The sequence below is a fragment of the Oncorhynchus nerka genome, linkage group LG10 (genome assembly GCF_034236695.1).
Source record: "Oncorhynchus nerka isolate Pitt River linkage group LG10, Oner_Uvic_2.0, whole genome shotgun sequence".
Classification (NCBI taxonomy): domain Eukaryota; kingdom Metazoa; phylum Chordata; class Actinopteri; order Salmoniformes; family Salmonidae; genus Oncorhynchus; species Oncorhynchus nerka.
In genome coordinates, this window is record NC_088405.1 from 99,623,147 (window position 1) to 99,644,124 (window position 20,978).

The window sequence follows — 20,978 nt, forward strand, 5'->3', positions numbered from 1 at the left end:
ACTCATTCCTCTCTGCCTCCTTCTTTCCACTCCTCTCCTCTTTTGACCTCACCCTCTCACCTTCCCCCCTACTCACAAGGCAGGCAATACGCTCGACCTCATCTTTACTAGATGCTGTTCCTCCACTAACCTCATTGCAACTCCCCTCCAAGTCTCCGACCACTACCTTGTATCCTTTTCCCTCTCGCTCTCATCCAACACTTCCCACACTGCCCCTACTCGGATGGTATCGCGCCGTCCCAACCTTCGCTCTCTCTCCCCCGCTACTCTCTCCTCTTCCATCCTATCATCTCTTCCCTCTGCTCAAACCTTCTCCAACCTATCTCCTGATTCTGCCTCCTCAACCCTCCTCTCCTCCCTTTCTGCATCCTTTGACTCTCTATGTCCCCTATCCTCCAGGCCGGCTCGGTCCTCCCCTCCCGCTCCGTGGCTCGACGACTCATTGCGAGCTCACAGAACAGGGCTCCGGGCAGCCGAGCGGAAATGGAGGAAAACTCGCCTCCCTGCAGACCTGGCATCCTTTCACTCCCTCCTCTCTACATTTTCCTCCTCTGTCTCTGCTGCTAAAGCCACTTTCTACCACTCTAAATTCCAAGCATCTGCCTCTAACCCTAGGAAGCTCTTTGCCACCTTCTCCTCCCTCTTGAATCCTCCTCCCCTCCCCCCCTCCTCCCTCTCTGCAGATGACTTCGTCAACCATTTTGAAAAGAAGGTCGACGACATCCGATCCTCGTTTGCTAAGTCAAACGACACCGCTGGTTCTGCTCACACTGCCCTACCCTGTGCTCTGACCTCTTTCTCCCCTCTCTCTCCAGATGACATCTCGCGTCTTGTGACGGCCGGCCGCCCAACAACCTGCCCGCTTGACCCTATCCCCTCCTCTCTTCTCCAGACCATCTCCGGTGACCTTCTCCCTTACCTCACCTCGCTCATCAACTCATCCCTGACCGCTGGCTACGTCCCTCCCGTCTTCAAGAGAGCGAGAGTTGCACCCCTTCTGAAAAAACCTACACTCGATCCCTCCGATGTCAACAACTACAGACCAGTATCCCTTCTTTCTTTTCTCTCCAAAACTCTTGAACGTGCCGTCCTTGGCCAGCTCTCCCGCTATCTCTCTCAGAATGACCTTCTTGATCCAAATCAGTCAGGTTTCAAGACTAGTCATTCAACTGAGACTGCTCTTCTCTGTATCACGGAGGCGCTCCGCACTGCTAAAGCTAACTCTCTCTCCTCTGCTCTCATCCTTCGAGACCTATCGGCTGCCTTCGATACTGTGAACCATCAGATCCTCCTCTCCACCCTCTCCGAGTTGGGCATCTCCGGCGCGGCCCACGCTTGGATTGCGTCCTACCTGACAGGTCGCTCCTACCAGGTGGCGTGGCGAGAATCCGTCTCCTCACCACGTGCTCTCACCACTGGTGTCCCCCAGGGCTCTGTTCTAGGCCCTCTCCTATTCTCGCTATACACCAAGTCACTTGGCTCTGTCATAACCTCACATGGTCTCTCCTATCATTGCTATGCAGACGACACACAATTAATCTTCTCCTTTCCCCCTTCTGACGACCAGGTGGCGAATCGCATCTCTGCATGTCTGGCAGACATATCAGTGTGGATGACGGATCATCACCTCAAGCTGAACCTCGGCAAGACGGAGCTGCTCTTCCTCCCGGGGAAGGACTGCCCGTTCCATGATCTCGCCATCACGGTTGACAACTCCATTGTGTCCTCGTCCCAGAGCGCTAAGAACCTTGGCGTGATCCTGGACAACACCCTGTCGTTCTCAAATAACATCAAGGCGGTGGCCCGTTCCTGTAGGTTCATGCTCTACAACATCCGCAGAGTACGACCCTGCCTCACACAGGAAGCGGCGCAGGTCCTAATCCAGGCACTTGTCATCTCCCGTCTGGATTACTGCAACTCGCTGTTGGCTGGGCTCCCTGCCTGTGCCATTAAACCCCTACAACTCATCCAGAACGCCGCAGCCCGTCTGGTGTTCAACCTTCCCAAGTTCTCTCACGTCACCCCGCTCCTCCACTCTCTCCACTGGCTTCCAGTTGAAGCTCGCATCCGCTACAAGACCATGGTGCTTGCCTACGGAGCTGTGAGGAGAACGGCACCTCACTACCTCCAGGCTCTGATCAGGCCCTACACCCAAACAAGGGCACTGCGTTCATCCACCTCTGGCCTGCTCGCCTCCCTACCACTGAGGAAGTACAGTTCCCGCTCAGCCCAGTCAAAACTGTTCGCTGCTCTGGCCCCCCAATGGTGGAACAAACTCCCTCACGACGCCAGGACAGCGGAGTCAATCACCACCTTCCGGAGACACCTGAAACCCCACCTCTTTAAGGAATACCTAGGATAGGATAAAGTAATCCTTCTCCCCCCACCCTTAAAAGACCTAGATGCACTATTGTAAAGTGGCTGTTCCACTGGATGTCATAAGGTGAAAGCACCAATTTGTAAGTCGCTCTGGATAAGAGCGTCTGCTAAATGACTTAAATGTAAATGTTAAATGTAAATGAATGTCTGCAAAAACACTACAGTAAATACTAGACACGTCTGCAAAAACACTACAGTAAATTCTACAGTCATGTCAGTCTCCCCCAACTACCCCTCTACGTAGCCCACCTCCCAAATCTCCCACCTCTCCCCCAACTGCCCATAAACCAAGCTCATCTCCTGGGGCCATGCAACTAGTTCAGTTACACAAAGTAGAAGAAGACCTTAGTGGGGAAAAGGTCTCACTCAGAGACACAAAGTGCGATTATCGCCTGTCCTTGTCTTGGGGGAAATATATTTTGATAAACATCCATAGGCTCTACACAAAAACCTAGTTCATTAATGGTTCCCTGTATAAATATCAACACTTAACAGTCTCCATCTAAATACAGGACGTTGCTATTGTATATTTAATGTAAATAACCCAGAGCAAATCCAGCATCACCATTGCAAAACCACTGGAGCTCATTCTGTCTTTCTCTCAACCAACCCACTTCCTTTATATTGTAATGACCTGACTAGATCATAAATGAACAATTGTCCTGACAGAGGCTTGAGTTTGCGAATTGACGGTTTATTGAACCAACTTTACACAGGCTACTGTTTAAGCACACGCCAAATAGATTAACCCACAATCCAACCGTGACCTTCTCTTGTGAAGCCCAGATGTAAGAGAAATAATGGCTGACCACCTGGTCAGAACTTCCAACTTCAGATAGCACATGTTCCAACCAACCACCTCCTACTAGCACATAAACACAGCTGTCCGCCACAGCCCCCCACCAGGATGCCCGAGGGAACAAACAGTCTCTGGCAGACATTTTTAGCAGGTTGAAAGAACAGAGAGGGAATTGTGGGGGTTCCGCAGGAGAACCGGGTACTGGTCAGTACAACACAACCACCTCCCTAAACTCTGCCCCTCTGGGAGGGGATGAAGGCTGGGGGACAAGGAAGCGGGAAATACAGTCCGTGGTTCTGGGGAACCACGAGGTGTAAAAGCCTTGTCTGCGGCACCTGAGGGTGGGTGCCTGGAGAATGTCAAAAACCTCCCCTACCCTCTCCAGGACACTGCAGGGAATCAAAAGGGGCTTAGACCCAGACCAGCTCCCCAAACAAAGTGCCTTCCCGGGTGTAGACTAACAGTCAAATGTTCCTTTCTGCACAGAAAATCACCAGCTGCTCTCTGGCAAGGTGAATGGGCTAATCCAGGTTATCCTGGAGTAAAAGATACGGCCCCGGAGGAACATGAGGGCTATCTTCAAAGCCATCTCCGCAGGGGTGCGGATCTTCCCCAGCATGAGGAGGGCAGGCGTGCAGGAGGTGGAGTCTTGGAAGGGAGCGGCATGCCATGAGGACCATAGGCAGGTTTGTCCCAACGCTGGTGTTTGGAAGAGACGATGGCCAGCTGCTGTCCAAGCGTTTTGTTGAACAGCTCCACAAGGCCATCACTTTGAGGATGGAGAGGAGTAAACCCAGCCTCTCACACATGGTGGCGAACACACGGATCAAAGTTTCTGCCTTGGTCGCATTGGATTTCTGAACATCCCCGCTGTCATGACGATGGTCTCTGCCTCCTGGTCAGGCAGAGCATTGGCCATTTTGTGAAATAGTCCATGGCCGTGAGCATCTGGCAGCGGTTTCCACTGTCTGTGGTATCATACTCCCACCCTCTCCATGGGAGCCCCCACTGGGAATCTGGCATGAGAGGCGGCCTGGGGGCCCTTTAATCACTGTGCAGTTGTCACAGCTGGCGTAAAGTCCTCCACATCCCATCTTGTGCTGCCCCCAGTTAAGCCCTGACGGATACGGCTGGCAGTGTTTTTGTGACATCAAAGTGTCCAGTCCCCACCCCCATGAGTACTCTGACACAGCCTCCCGCAATGCTTTTGGGACCACCACCTGCATTATTAATATGATCCCTATCTGACTCCTTCCATGGCATTATTCAGCCAGCCGCAGTCTCTCAACACATCTGGCATCTTGGTCGCGAGTGAGAGCGCTGTCACCTCTTTAATGGTGGCCTCACATCTGCGCGTCTACCCACTGTAGCACTGGCTGTAGGTCTGTGTCCCGTCCCTGCTGCTGCCGCCATTCAGCCATCTGACAGTCATTATTAACTTGATACATCTGGCACAGACATCATCTGCCCGCAGTCTCTGTCCCTCTCTCCGTTCACAGTGGCATTATTCTGCAGTACAGGGCCGACGGGACATGGCGTCGTTGGAGTGGCGTGCCCATCTGGCCCTGTGCACCACCGTGAAGTCATACGGCTGAAGCTCCTCCAACCAGCGTGCCACCTGCCCCTCTGGCTCTCTGAAAGACATGAGCCACTGGAGAGCAGAGTGATTCAGTCCTGGCATTATTAAGGGCATACCACCCAGGTAGTACTTGAAGTGTTTGACGGAATTAACAGCCAAGAGCTCCCGCCGGGTGACACAGTAGCGGCGCTCATGGCATTTGTCAAATGTTTTGCTGATTACGCCACCACTTGATACCTCTGGCCCCACCTGGGCCAGCACACCCATGCCCCATTGCTCGCGCCTGTGTCCAGGATACAAGGGCAAGGTGAGGTCAGGGGGCATCGGGGCGATCAGTGCACGTTTGAGGGGTGTTGAACGATACATCTGGCAAGTGAAAGCCATCTGGCAGCATGATACAGTGGATTATTAACGCTTGATAATCTGGCAAACCTCATGATAGTATGAGGCCAGGCCCAGGAAGCTCTTCAGCTGACGCTTATTTATATGCCATTCATCTGGCATTACCTTGATACCTCCTGGTGCTGATCCCCTCCTTTCATCGGTGGCCCAAGAAGGACATCTGGCATCATGAAGTATGCATGCTCGGGTGGATACATCTGGCAGCCACCCTACATCCAGCACACGCCGTAGCGCCCCAGGGCTGACTGGAAGGAGCATGCCTGGGCCAGGATGTCATCGAGGCATCAGACACTGCTGTCGGGGGATGCCATCTGGCACCCTGTCCATCAAACGCATCATTAATATGATGCATCAGGCCAAACATCTGGCACCTTGAACTGCCTGGCATCTGTTAGTGGACATCTGGCATTTTGGCTCTGGCATCTGGGGAGAGGGGCACCTGCCAGTAGCCGCACAGGTCTAGTTAGGAGAACATCAGGAGGACCCATAACCATCCAGCACTCATCGATACGTGGTATGGGGTATGAGTCCTTCTGGATATTATTAACATGATACATCTGCATCATGAACATCTCAGCTTGCCCCCTTCTTCGGAACCATGATACATCTGGCGCCCCAGGGGCATCTGGCATCATTAATCTGCCCGCTGGCATCTGATACATCTGGCATCATTAATCTACGCTCCTGGCATCATGATACGGAAGGGACGCATCATTAATATGATGCATCACCTGTGTCGATCTGGCATCATGAAGAGTCTGACCCATCATGATACATCTGGCATCTATTCAAAAGCAACTGCCACATCTGTTCCATGATATCAAGGCATTCCTCCCCCATATCTCCCTCATCTGGCAACAGTGATCATCTGGCACCATCTATATGTGGCATCATTGGGGGGGTACATCGGATATTATTAACATGATACATCTGGCATCATGATACATACAAGGGGGGCATCATTACACATGATACATCTGGCATCTCACACACAGCTATGATACAGGGGGGGCATCATGATACATCTGGCATCATTAATATGATACATCTGGCATCATGATACATCTGGCATGATGATCATGACCACTGATCTGGCATCATGAACATCCAGGCATCATGATTACAGATAGCATTATTAACATGATACATCTGGCACCATGATATATGGTCATCATTACACATGATACATCTGCCAACATAACACACAGCTGTCTGTGCGGGTCGCACAATATTATCTGGCACCTTCTAATATGATACATCTGAGAAAATGACACAACCAAAAGCCTCATTCCGTTACATCTGGCATTCCAGCGTTAATAGAAACATCTGGCATCAGAAAATCAAAAAAACATTGTAAATCCCCCATCTGGCATCATGATACATCATTAAAATATGATCAAATCTGCATTTGTCATCTGCTTCATGAAACATCTGGCATTATGATAGATCTGTCAAATGTTTCCTTTCAATGCAGAGAAAATAGAGAAATAATTGCAAATGAATAACACCTAATCATACAAGTTATAATGAATAAAAGGGTGATTTGGTGAGTCAGTGGACGGCAAACAGAGACGCCACATCAAGCTGAAAACCAATGTACTCCGAACAGGATTACAGACAGAGGACAAAATGGCTAAGGCCCTTGAATAGCGAGCTCTGCCACAGCGAAGCAGTACACTACACATTTTACCAAGCGCTCATAGGCGGGAGGACTGACACGGGATATGATACAGTGGTGTGGATAGAGGGCGGGATAGGAGAGAGAGAAGAGGAACAGAGAGAGAATTATTAATATGATACATCTGGCATCTTGACACATCTGGCATCATGACACATCTGGCATCTTGACACATCTGGCATTATTAATATGATACATCTGGCATTATTAATATGATACATCTGGAATCATGACACATCTGGCATCTTGACACATCTGGCATCATTAATATGATACATCTGGCATTATTAATATGATACATCTGGCATCATGACACATCTGGCATCTTGACACATCTGGCATCATTAATATGATACATCTGGCATTATTAATATGATACATCTGGCGTCATGATACATCTGGCATCATGACACATCTGGCATCTTGATACATCTGGCATTATTAATATGATACATCTGGCATCATGACACATCTGGCATTATTAATATGATACATCTGGCATCATGACACATCTGGCATCTTGACACATCTGGCATTATTAATATGATACATCTGGCGTCATGATACATCTGGCATTATTAACTTGATACATCTGGCACCATGATACATCTGGCACCATGATACATCTGGCATTATTAACTTGATACATCTGGCATCATGATACATCTGGCGTCATGATACATCTGGCATTATTAACTTGATACATCTGGCATCATGATACATCTGGCATTATTTATATGATACATCTGGCATCATGATACATCTGGCATTATTTATATGATTCATCTGGCATTATTAACCTGATACATCTGGCATCACGATACATCTGGCATTATTAACTTGATACATCTGGCAACATGATACATCTGGCATCATGATACATCTGGCATTATTAACTTGATACATCTGGCAACATGATACATCTGGCATCACGATACATCTGGCATTATTAACTTGATACATCTGGCAACATGATACATCTGGCATCATGATACATCTGGCATTATTAACTTGATACATCTGGCAACATGATATATGTGGCATTATTAATATGATACATCTGATATTATTAACTTGATACATCTGGCAACATGATACATCTGGCATCATGATACATCTGGCATTATTAACTTGATACATCTGGCAACATGATATATGTGGCATTATTAATATGATACATCTGGCATTATTTATATGATTCATCTGGCATTATGATACATCTGGCATTATTTATATGATTCATCTGGCATTATGATACATCTGGCATCATTAATATGATGCATCATGATACATCTGGCATCATGATACATCTGGCATCATGATACATCTGGCATTATTAATATGATACATCTGGCACCATGATATATGTGGCATCATTAATATGATACATCTGGCAACATGATATATGTGGCATCATTAATATGATGCATCATGATACATCTGGCATCATGATACATCTGGCATCATGATACATCTGGCATTATTAATATGATACATCTGGCACCATGATATATGTGGCATTATTAATATGATACATCTGGCAACATGATACATCTGGCACCATGATATATGTGGCATCATTAATATGATACATCTGATATTATTAACATGATACATCTGGCATCATGATACATCTGGCATCATTAATATGATACATCTGGCATCATGATACATCTGGCATCATTAATATGATACATCTGGCATCATGATACATCTGGCATCATTAATATGATACATCTGGCATCATGATACATCTGGCATCATTAATATGATGCATCATGATACATCTGGCATCATGATACATCTGGCATCATGATACATCTGGCATTATTAATATGATACATCTGGCACCATGATATATGTGGCATTATTAATATGATACATCTGGCAACATGATACATCTGGCACCATGATATATGTGGCATCATTAATATGATACATCTGATATTATTAACATGATACATCTGGCATCATGATACATCTGGCATCATTAATATGATACATCTGGCATCATGATACATCTGGCATCATTAATATGATACATCTGGCATCATGATACATCTGGCATCATTAATATGATACATCTGGCATCATGATACATCTGGCATCATTAATATGATGCATCATGATACATCTGGCATCATGATACATCTGGCATCATGATACATCTGGCATTATTAATATGATACATCTGGCACCATGATATATGTGGCATCATTAATATGATACATCTGGCAACATGATACATCTGGCACCATGATATATGTGGCATCATTAATATGATACATCTGATATTATTAACATGATACATCTGGCATCATGATACATCTGGCATTATTAATATGATACATCTGGCATCATGATACATCTGGCATCATTAATATGATACATCTGGCATCATGATACATCTGGCATCATTAATATGATACATCTGGCATCATGATACATCTGGCATCATTAATATGATACATCTGGCATCATGATGCATCTGGCATCATGATACATCTGGCATTATGATAGATCTGGCATCATGATACATCTGGCATTATGATACATCTTGAAAGGCGACAGAGACATGCAGTTACAGTATATTGTTGCCAGCGGTTGGTTGGTGAGTCAGTGGAGCGGCATAACAGATTTACATTTAGCACAGTGTCCTCTCCCACTATGAGGGCCAATGTAGGGCACAGGATTACAGGAGGGACAACATCTATGGCTAAGGCCCATATGGCACCCTATTCCTAGTAAAGAGTAGTGCACTAAATAACGAGAGAGTAGTGCACTAAATAGAGAAGAGAGAGAGAGAGCGGGATAGAGAGAGAGCGGGATAGAGAGAGAGAGCGGGATAGAGAGAGAGAGCGGGATAGAGAGAGAGCGGGATAGAGAGAGAGACAGAGGGAACAGAGAGAGAGGGATAGAGAGAGAGGCATAGAGAACGAGAGAGACATAGAGAACGAGAGAGGCATAGATAGGGATAGAGAGAGAGACAGAGATAGCGGCATAGAGAGGGATAGATAGAGAGAGAGAGAGGCATAGAGAGAGAGGCATAGAGAACGAGAGAGGCATAGAGAATGAGAGAGGCATAGAGAACGAGAGAGGCATAGATAGGGATAGAGAGAGACACAGAGACAGCGGCATAGAGAGGGATAGATAGAGAGAGAGAGAGGCATAGAGAGAGAGGCATAGAGGACGAGAGAGACATAGAGAACGAGAGAGGCATAGAGAACGAGAGAGGCATAGATAGGGGGAGAGAGAGAGAGAGAGAGAGAGAGAGAGAGAGAGAGAGACAGACAGACAGACAGACAGAGACAGAGACAGCGGCGTAGAGAGGGATAGAGGGAGAGGGATAGAGAGAGGTGAGAGGGGAAGAAAATGAGACAGAAAGGAGAGGAGAGAATGTGTGGATGAAAGAGTTGGTTTCTCAGTATTAGTTTGGGTCAATGTGCAACATCCTCAGTTCAGAACAGAACAACACAACCATTCATGTAGAGGTGTCTGACTCGAGTCACAAATTTCATGACTTGAGACCCTACCTGATAACTTGGTATCGTTTTGTCATTTTGTGGATTCGGCTACTCTCCACGCAGACAGAGACAGTACTTGCAACAAAAGAAAAAGGATTGGCTGGTGATGGGTACACTCTGCCCTTGATTGGACCCGCGACCTGTCAATCAACGCAGGCAAAGTGTAACGTTTGGGGGGGGGGGGGGGGGGGGGTTGCGACCCCCTCTTCAAAGGGGGTGACACTCCAGACCCAAACTGTTACAGACCTATATCCATCCTACCCTGTCTTTCCAAAGTCTTCAAAAGCCAAGTTTACAAACAGATTACCGACCATTTCGAATCCCACCATACCTTCTCCCATATACAATCCGGTTTCCAAGCTGGTCATGGGTGCACCTCAGCCACACTCAAGGTCCTAAACGACATCATAACCGCACTCGATAAGAGACAATACTGTGCAGCCGTCTTCATCGACCTGGCCAAGGCTTTCGACTCTGTCAATCACCACATTCTTATCGGCAGACTCAACAGCCTTGGTTTCTCAAATGACTGCCTCGCTTGGTTCACCAACTACTTCTCAGACAGAGTTTAGTGTGTCAAATCGGAGGGCCTGTTGTCCGGTGCTTTGGAATTCTCTATGGGGGTGCCACAGGGTTCAATTCTCGGGCCGACTCTTTTCTCTGTATACATCAATGATGTCGCTCTTGCTGCTGGTGAGTCTCTGATCCACCTCTCACGCAGACGACACCATTCTGTATACTTCTGGCCCTTTTTTGGACACTGTGTTAACAAACCTCCAGACGAGCTTCAATGCCATACAACACTCCTTCTGTGGCCTCCAACTGCTCTTAAACGCTAGTAAAACCAAATGCATGCTTTTCAACCGATCGCTGCCCGCACCCGCCTGCCCGACTAGCATCACTACTCTGGACGGTTCTGACCTAGAATATGTGGACAACTACAAATACCTAGGTGTCTGGTTAGACTGTAAACTCTCCTTCCAGACTCGCATTAAGCATCTCCAATCCAAAATTAAATCTATTTCGCAAAAAAAGCATCCTTCACTCATGCTGCTAAACTTACCCTCGTAAAACTGACCATCCTACCGATCCTCGACCTCGGTGATGTCATCTACAAAATAGCTTCCAATACTCTACTCAGCAAACTGGATGCAGTCTATCACAGTGCCATCCGTTTTGTTACCAAAGCACCTTATACCACCCACCACTGTGACCTGTGACCTGTATGCTCTAGTCGGCTGGCCCTCGCTACATATTCCTCGCCAGACCCACTGGCTCCAGGTCATCTTTTAGTCAATGCTAGGTAAAGCTCCTGCCATATCTCAGCTCACTGGTCACCATAGCAACACCTAGCACGCGCTCCAGCCGGTATATCTCACTGGTCATCCCCAAAGCCAACACATGCTTTGGCAACCTTTCCTTCCAGTTCTCTGCTGCCAATGACTGGAACGAATTGCAAAAATCACTGAAGCTGGAGACTCATATCTCCCTCACTAAGTTTAGGCATCAGCTGTCAGAGCAGCTCACAGATCATTGCACCTGTACATAGCCCATCTGTAAATAGCCCATCCAACTACCTCATCCCCATATTGTCTTTTTTTTGTTGTTGCTCCTTTGCACCCCAGTATCTCTACTTGCACATTCAGCGTCTGCACATCTATCACTCCAGCGTTTAATTGCTAAATTGTAATTATTTCACCACTATGGCCTATTTATTGCCTCCCCAAATCTTATTACATTTGCACACACTGTATATATATATATTTTTCTATTGTGTTATTAACTGTACATTTGTTTATCCGATGTGTAACTCTGTGTTGTTTGTGTCGCACCGCTTTGCTTTATCTTGGCCAGGTCGCATTTGTAAATGAGAACTTGTTCTCAACTGACCTACCTGGTGTTAAATTAAGGCAAAATATATACATGTTGCCTGCTGAATGCTAGGCTTAATGCTATGCTAGCTATCAATACTCTTACACAAATGCTTGTTTTGCTATGGTTGAAAAGCATATTTTGAAAATCTGAGATGACAGTGTTGTTAACAAAAGGCTAAGCTTGAGAGCCAATATATTTATTTCATTTAATTTGCGATTTTCATGAATAGTTAACGTTGCGTTATGGTAATGAGCTTGAGGCTATAATTACGATCCTGGATACGGGATTGCTCGTCGCAACAGGTTAAAGAGAGATAGAACCTGAGAATGGAAAACAGGACTTGAAATATAACCTGAGAATGGAACTCAGTTCCTAGAATCTGTTACCATTCTACCTGTCTGACACATGTCTGTAGATACCCAATCAGAAGGCAGTACCCTCTGTCTCAGTGTTCCGTCAAACTGCTAAACAGGAAGTCAGCTCCATATATGGTCGTTGTTATTGTTTCCACCGCATGCTGTGTCTGCTCCTTGTTTCCACAGCAACCAGGTCTCTTTCTCCCACTCGCTCTGTTACACACACACACTGACTCTCAAACAGCTGTCTCCTCTGAAACGGTTTCTGCCAATCATATTCCAGATGATGAATCTCTCCCTTTAACCTCTTCAACTATGTAGATGATCAGAACATCTCACAGAACCTACTACTCTACTACTCTACTACCCTACTACTCTACTACTCTACTACTCTACTACTCTACTACACTCTACTACTCTACTACCCTACTACTCTACTACTCTACTACTCTACTACTCTACTACTCTACTGCTACTACTCTACTACTCTACTACCCTACTACCCTACTACCCCTACTACTCTACTACTCTACTGCCTCTACTGCTCTACTACTCTACTACTCTACTACCCTACTACTGCCTACTACTGCTACTACTCTACTACTCTACTACTCTACTACTCTACTACTCTACTACCCTACTACCTCTACTGCCCTCACTAACCTACTACTCCTACTGCTACCCTACTACTCTACTACTCCCTACTGCTACTACCCTACTAACCCTGCTACCCTACTACTCTACTACTCTACCTCTACTGCCCTACTACTCTACTGCTCTACTACTCTACTACTCTACTACCCTACTACTCCTACTCTACTGCCCTACTGCTCTACTACTCTACTACTCTACTGCCCTCTGCTCTACTACTCCACTACCCTACTGCTGCCCTACTACTCCTGCTCTACTGCTCTACTACCTACTACTCTGCTGCCCTACCCCTACTCTACTGCTCTACTACTCTACCACTCTACTACCCTACTACCTACCCCCTACTACTCTACTGCTCTACTACTCTACTGCTCTACCACCCACTACCCTACTGCTCTCTACTCTCTACTACCCTACAACCCTACTACACTACTACTCTACTACTCTACTACTCTACTACTCTACTACCCTACTAACCTACTACTCTACTACTCTACTACTCTACCACTCCACTACCCTACTACCCTACTACTCTACTACTCTACTACTCTACTACCCTACTACTCTACTACTACTACTACTACTCTACTACTCCACTACCCTACTACTCTACTACTCTACTACTCTACTACTCTACTACCCTACAACCCTACTACTCTACTACCCTACTACTCTGCTACCCTACTACTCTAACACCTGCTGATTTTCATCTCTCTCTCTCTGTCTGTCTGTCTGTCTGTCTGTCTGTCTGTCTGTCTGTCTGTCTGTCTGTCTGTCTGTCTGTCTGTCTGTCTGTCTGTCTGTCTGGCAATCTGTCTGTCTGTCTGTCTGTCTGTCTGTCTGTCTGTCTGTCTCTCAATCTGTCTGTCTGTCTGTGTTTCTGTCTCTCTCGCAGTCTGTCTGTCTGTCTGTCTGTCTGTCTCGCAATCTGTCTGTCTCTCAATCTGTCTGTCTGTCTGTCTGTCTGTGTTTCTGTCTGTCTGTCTGTCTGTCTGTCTGTCTGTCTGTCTGTCTGTCTGTCTGTCTGTCTGTGTTTCTGTCTCTCTCACAGTCTGTCTGTCTGTCTGTCTGTCTGTCTGTCTGTCTGTCTGTCTGTCTGTCTGTCTGTCTGTCTGTCTGTCTGTCTGTCTGTCTCTCAATCTGTCTGTCTGTCTGTGTTTCTGTCTCTCTCGCAGTCTGTCTGTCTGTCTGTCTCGCAATCTGTCTGTCTGTCTGTCTGTCTGTCTGTCTGTCTGTCTGTCTGTCTGTCTGTCTGTCTGTCTGTGTGTCTGTCTGTCTGTCTGTCTGTCTGTCTGTCTGTCTGTCTGTCTGTCTGTCTGTCTCTCTCACAGTCTGTCTGTCTGTCTCTCTCGCAGTCTGTCTGTCTGTCTGTCTGTCTCGCAGTCTGTTTGTCTGGTAGCCTGTCTGTCTCTCTCGCTGTCTGTCTGTCTGTCTCTCTAGCAGTCTGTCTGTCTGTCTGTCTCGCAGTCGGTTTGTTCCGCAGTCTGTCTGTCTGTCTGTCTGTCTGTCTGTCTGTCTCGTAGCCTGTCTGTCTCTCTCGCAGTCTGTCTGTCTGTCTCTCTCTCTCGCAGTCTGTCTGTCTGTCTGTCTGTCTGTCTGTCTGTCTGTCTGTCTGTCTGTCTGTCTGTCTGTCTGTCTGTCTGTCTCACTGTCTGTCTGTCTGTCTGTCTGTCTGTCTGTCTGTCTGTCTGTCTGTCTGTCTGTCTGTCTCACAGTCTGTCTGTCTGTCTGTTTGTCTCGCAGTCTGTCTGTCTGTCTGTGTATGTATTTGTATGTGTGTGTATTATCAGCATAGTCAGGAATCTGTTGAAGGGTGAGAAGAAAATTGAAGCACTCAAATCTAAATTAAATTATCATTATCCTATTAACCTACTACACTACTACCATACTACCCTATTAACCTACTACACTACTACCATACTACCCTATTAACCTACTACACTACTACCATACTACCCTATTAACCTACTACACTACTACCATACTACCCTATTAACCTACTACACTACTACCATACTACCTATTAACCTACTACACTACTACCATACTACCCTATTAACCTACTACACTACTACCATACTACCCTATTAACCTACTACACTACTACCATACTGCCTATTAACCTACTGCACTACTACCATACCTATTAACCTACACTACACTACCCTATTAACCTACTACACTACTACCATACTACCCTATTAACCTACTACACTACTACCATACTACCCTATTAACCTACTACACTACTACCCTACTACACTACTACCCTACTACCCTACTACACTACTACACTACTACCCTACTACACTACTACTCTATTACCCTACTACTCTACTCTAGGAAATGGAAGAGTGATTTCTGCATAGTTCATCTTTAATTCTCACTCATCCACACTAAGACACATCAACTAAGGCTCTTTCTCCACTGAGGAGAACATGTTAAGGTTCAGCTAGGTTCAGGTAGGTTCAGGTAGTTCAGCTAGGTTCAGGTAGGTTCAGGCAGTTCAACTAAGGCTCTTTCTCAGGAGGTTCAGGTAGTTCAGCTAGGTTCAGGTAGTTCAGGTAGTTCAGCTAGGTTCAGCTAGGTTCAGCTAGGTTCAGGTAGTTCAGGTAGGTTCAGCTAGGTTCAGCTAGGTTCAGCTAGGTTCAGGTAGGTTCAGGTAGTTCAGCTAGGTTCAGCTAGGTTCAGCTAGGTTCAGGTAGTTCAGCTAGATTCAGGTAGGTTCAGCTAGATTCAGGTAGGTTCAGCTAGATTCAGTTAGGTTTAGGTAGTTCAGCTAGATTCAGCTAGATTCAGGTAGGTTCAGCTAGGTTCAGGTAGTTCAGCTAGGTTCAGCTAGATTCAGGTAGGTTCAGCTAGATTCAGGTAGGTTCAGCTAGGTTTGACTAGGTTCAGCTAGGTTCAGGTGATTCAGCTAGGTTCAGCTAGGTTCAGGTAGTTCAGCTAGGTTCAGCTAGGTTCAGGTAGTTCAGCTAGGTTCAGGTAGTTCAGCTAGGTTCAGCTAGGTTCAGGTAGTTCAGCTAGGTTTAGGTAGGTTTAGGTAGGGTCAGCTAGGTTCAGGTAGGTTCAGCTAGGTTCAGCTAGATTCAGGTAGGTTCAGCTAGGTTCAGCTAGGTTCAGGTAGTTCAGCTAGGTTCAGGTAGTTCAGCTAGGTTCAGCTAGGTTCAGGTAGTTCAGCTAGATTCAGGTAGGTTCAGCTAGGTTCAGCTAGGTTCAGGTAGTTCAGCTAGGTTCAGGTAGTTCAGCTAGGTTCAGGTAGTTCAGCTAGGTTCAGCTAGGTTCAGGTAGTTCAGCTAGGTTCAGGTAGGTTCAGGTAGGTTCAGCTAGGTTCAGGTACATGTTAATGGTCAGCTAGGTTCAGGTAGTTCAGGTAGGTTCAGGTAGTTCAGCTAGGTTCAGGTACATGTTAATGGTCAGCTAGGTTCAGGTAGTTCAGCTAGGTTCAGGTAGGTTCAGGTAGGTTCAGCTAGGTTCAGGTACATGTTAATGGTCAGCTAGGTTCAGGTAGTTCAGCTAGGTTCAGGTAGTTCAGGTAGGTTCAGGTAGTTCAGCTAGGTTCAGGTAGTTCAGCTAGGTTCAGGTAGTTCAGGTAGGTTCAGGTAGTTCAGCTAGGTTCAGGTAGTTCAGCTAGGTTCAGGTAGTTCAGGTAGGTTCAGGTAGTTCAGCTAGGTTCAGGTAGTTCAGCTAGGTTCAAGTAGTTCAGGTAGGTTCAGGTAGTTCAGCTAGGTTCAGGTAGTTCAGGTAGTTTTTTAGCTAGGTTCAGCTAGGTTCAGCTAGTTTCAGGTAGATTCAGGTAGTTCAGCTAGGTTCAGGTAGGTTCAAGTAGGTTCAGGTAGTTCAGCTAGGTTCAGTTAGGTTCAGGTAGTTCAGCTAGGTTCAGCTAGGTTCAGGTAGGCTCAGCTAGGTTCAGCTAGGTTCAGGTAGTTCAGCTAGGTTCAGGTAGTTCAGTGAATTTCCATCTGGACTGCCCCTGTTTGAAGCAATTTACTGATAACAAAACAAATTAGAGTCACATGAACAAAACAGAGGGTGTGTGTATGTGTGTGTGTGTGTGTGTGTGTGTGTGTGTGTGTGTGTGTGTTCCAGTCTTACCGGAGCCTGCGGGGGACTTGCTGCCTCTTGACAGGCCCATGGAGCGCGGAGAACCACGGCTGGTCACAGTGGCGGACATTTTACCAAAGACCACTGACTTCATCACACGACACTCTGGAACAGCAGGAGAAGAGAAAAGATGATCGAGACTAGTATTAGTTACCCTTCAGTGCCTTGATCAAGGGGCACAATGGCAGCAGATAGATTCTGCTTACCCTCCTGCATTGTCATTTCCTTTAATGTGATTCACCCACCAGACCTGGGATTCAAACCAGCTACTCTCCGGGCTGACTCTTTAACGTCTAAGGAGAGAGACTCTCCCTTCATGTCATCAGCCTACCCTGCACCCAAAACATGTATTTAATGAACCATTATGTCTGACTAACCAAGATTCTCTATGTTCGATTAACCTAGCTGTCACGTTCTGACCTTCATTACGTAATTAACCAACCTTCATTATGTCTAATTAACCAACCTTCATTATGTCTAATTAACCAACCTTCATTATGTCTAATTAACATGGCTTCATTATGTCTAATTAACATGGCTTCATTATGTCTAATTAACATGGCTTCATTATGTCTAATTAACCAACCTTCATTATGTCTAATTAACCAACCTTCATTATGTCTAATTAACCAACCTTCATTATGTCTAATTAACCAACCTTCATTATGTCTAATTAACATGGCTTCATTATGTCTAATTAACCAACCTTCATTATGTCTAATTAACCAACCTTCATTATGTCTAATGAACCAACCTTCATTATGTCTAATTAACATGGCTTCATTATGTCTAATTAACCAACCTTCATTATGTCTAATTAACCAACCTTCATACGTAATTAACCAACCTTCATTATGTCTAATTAACATGGCTTCATTATGTCTAATTAACCAACCTTCATTATGTCTAATTAACCAACCTTCATTATGTCTAATTAACATGGCTTCATTATGTCTAATTAACCAACCTTCATTATGTCTAATTAACCAACCTTCATTATGTCTAATTAACCAACCTTCATCTATGAGTCTCTTCACACTTACTACACTTTTCGTACGAATACATTGGATACACAAATGACTGAGGACAATAGAGGACGATACTGCCACTACTGTTGGCCATATCTTCAATTGTATAGTAAATCCCCCTTAAAGCCTTTTTCAGGATTGGTGGGCCCCCTGCGGGACAGTTGAGGTAATGTGGGCTAATGCCTACCACTTTCCATCAATTTGTATAGCAGACCCTCATGCCAAATTGAATTGAAGGCTTTTTGGAAATCAACCAAGCATGAGAAGACTTGGCCGTTGTTTTGATAAGTTAGTATGTGAATTAAAGAGTGCAGGGTGAATACGTGGTCTGTCGCATGGTATCTTGGTAAAGACCATTTGACATTTATTCAGTACATTATTTTCACTGAGGAAATGTAACAGTCTGCTGTTAATGATAATGCAGAGGATTTCCCCAAGATTGCTATTGACGAATATCCCACGGTAGTTATTCAGGTCAAATTTGTCTCCACTCTTGTGGAATGGGGTGATCAGGCTTTGGTTCCAAATATTAGGGAAGATGCCAGAGCTGAGGATGATGTTAAATAGTTGTATGTATATTTTATAATTTCATCTAGTATACCGTCAACACCACGGGCCTTTTTAGGTCGGAAGGTTTGTATTTTGTCCTGTAGTTCAATTCAAGGTAATCAGATAATCCAGTGGGTTCTGGAATCCAGTGGGTTCTGGAATCCAGTGAGTTCTGGGAATCCAGTGGGTTCTTGGAATCCAGTGGGTTCTGGAATCCAGTGGGTTCTGGTCGTCTTTAATAGTTGATTCTAAGATTTGTATTTGATCATGTTTATGTTTTTGCTGTTTGCTATAGGGCCAATCAGATTGGAGAAGTGGTTTACCCAGACATCTCCGTGTTGAATAGATAATTATTTGGGTTTGTAACGGTCGTCGTCTGAAGGAGGTGAGGACCAAAGTGTTCATATCTTTTAATTAAGTAACTGAACAAAACAGTAAACGACCAACGAACAGACAAAAAAAAACACTAAACAGGAAAATAAACACCCACGAAACACAAGTGGGATATCAGAGGCAACTAACGACACCTGCCTCTGATTGAGAACCATACCAGGCCAAACACAACATAGAAAACGGAACATAGACAACCCACCCAACTCACACCCTGACCAGACTAAAACAACAGACAACCCACCCAACTCACACCCTGACCAGACTAAAACAACAGACAACCCACCCCAACTCACACCCTGACCATACTAAAACAACAGACAACCCACCCAACTCATACCCTGACCATACTAAAACAACAGACAACCCACCCAACTCACACCCTGACCATACTAAAACAACAGACAACCCACCCCAACTCACACCCTGACCACACTAAAACAACAGACAACCCACCCAACTCACACCCTGACCATACTAAAACAAACAGACTACCCACCCAACTCACACCCTGACCATACTAAAACAGACAACCCACCCAACTCACACCCTGACCATACTAAAACAACAGACAACCCACCCCAACTCACAACCTGACCACACTAAAACAACAGACAACCCACCCAACTCACACCCTGACCACACTAAAACAACAGACAACCCACCCAACTCACACCCTGACCACACTAAAACAACAGACAACCCACCCAACTCACACCCTGACCACACTAAAACAACAGACAACCCACCCAACTCACACCCTGACCACACTAAAACAACAGACAACCCACCCAACTCACACCCTGACCAGACTAAAACAACAGACAACCCACCCAACTCACACCCTGACCATACTAAAACAACAGACTACCCACCCAACTCACCCCTGACCAGACTAAAACAACAGACTACCCACCCAACTCACCCCTGACCAGACTAAAACAACAGACAACCCACCCAACTCACACCCTGACCATACTAAAACAACAGACAACCCACCCAACTCACCCCTGACCATACTAAAAAACAGACAACCCACCCAACTCACACCCTGACCATACTAAAACAACAGACAACCCACCCAACTCACCCCTGACCACACTAAAACAACAGACAACCCACCCAACTCACACCCTGACCATACTAAAACAACAGACAACCCACCCAACTCACCCCCTGACCAGACTAAAACAACAGACAACCCACCCCAACTCACACCCTGACCATACTAAAACAACAGACAACCCACCCAACTCACCCCCTGACCAGACTAAAACAACAGACAACCCACCCCAACTCACACCCTGACCATACTAAAACAACAGACAACCCACCCAACTCACACCCTGACCATACTAAAACAACAGACAACCCACCCAACTCACACCCTGACCATACTAAAACAACAGACAACCCACCCAACTCACACCCTGACCAGACTAAAACAACAGACAACCCACCCAACTCACACCCTGACCATACTAAAACAACAGACAACCCACCCAACTCACACCCTGACCAGACTAAAACAAACAGACAACCCACCCAACTCACACCCTGACCATACTAAAAAACAGACAACCCACCCAACTCACGCCCTGACCATACTAAAACAGACAACCCACCCAACTCACGCCCTGACCACACTAAAACAACAGACAACC

The 20,978-nt window shown here is 45.9% G+C and overlaps 1 long non-coding RNA gene across 1 annotated transcript in view; it reads right to left on the minus strand.

Annotated features, from left to right (window-relative positions):
• The window catches only part of LOC135573812 (uncharacterized), a 56,118-nt gene extending 38,671 nt beyond the window's left edge, over positions 1-17,447 (minus strand). Inside the window, exon 1 of the long non-coding RNA XR_010464952.1 lies at positions 17,339-17,447. This is a non-coding gene — a long non-coding RNA (uncharacterized LOC135573812). The remainder of the gene's footprint in view (positions 1-17,338) is intronic.
• Between the last annotated feature and the right edge of the window lie 3,531 nt (positions 17,448-20,978).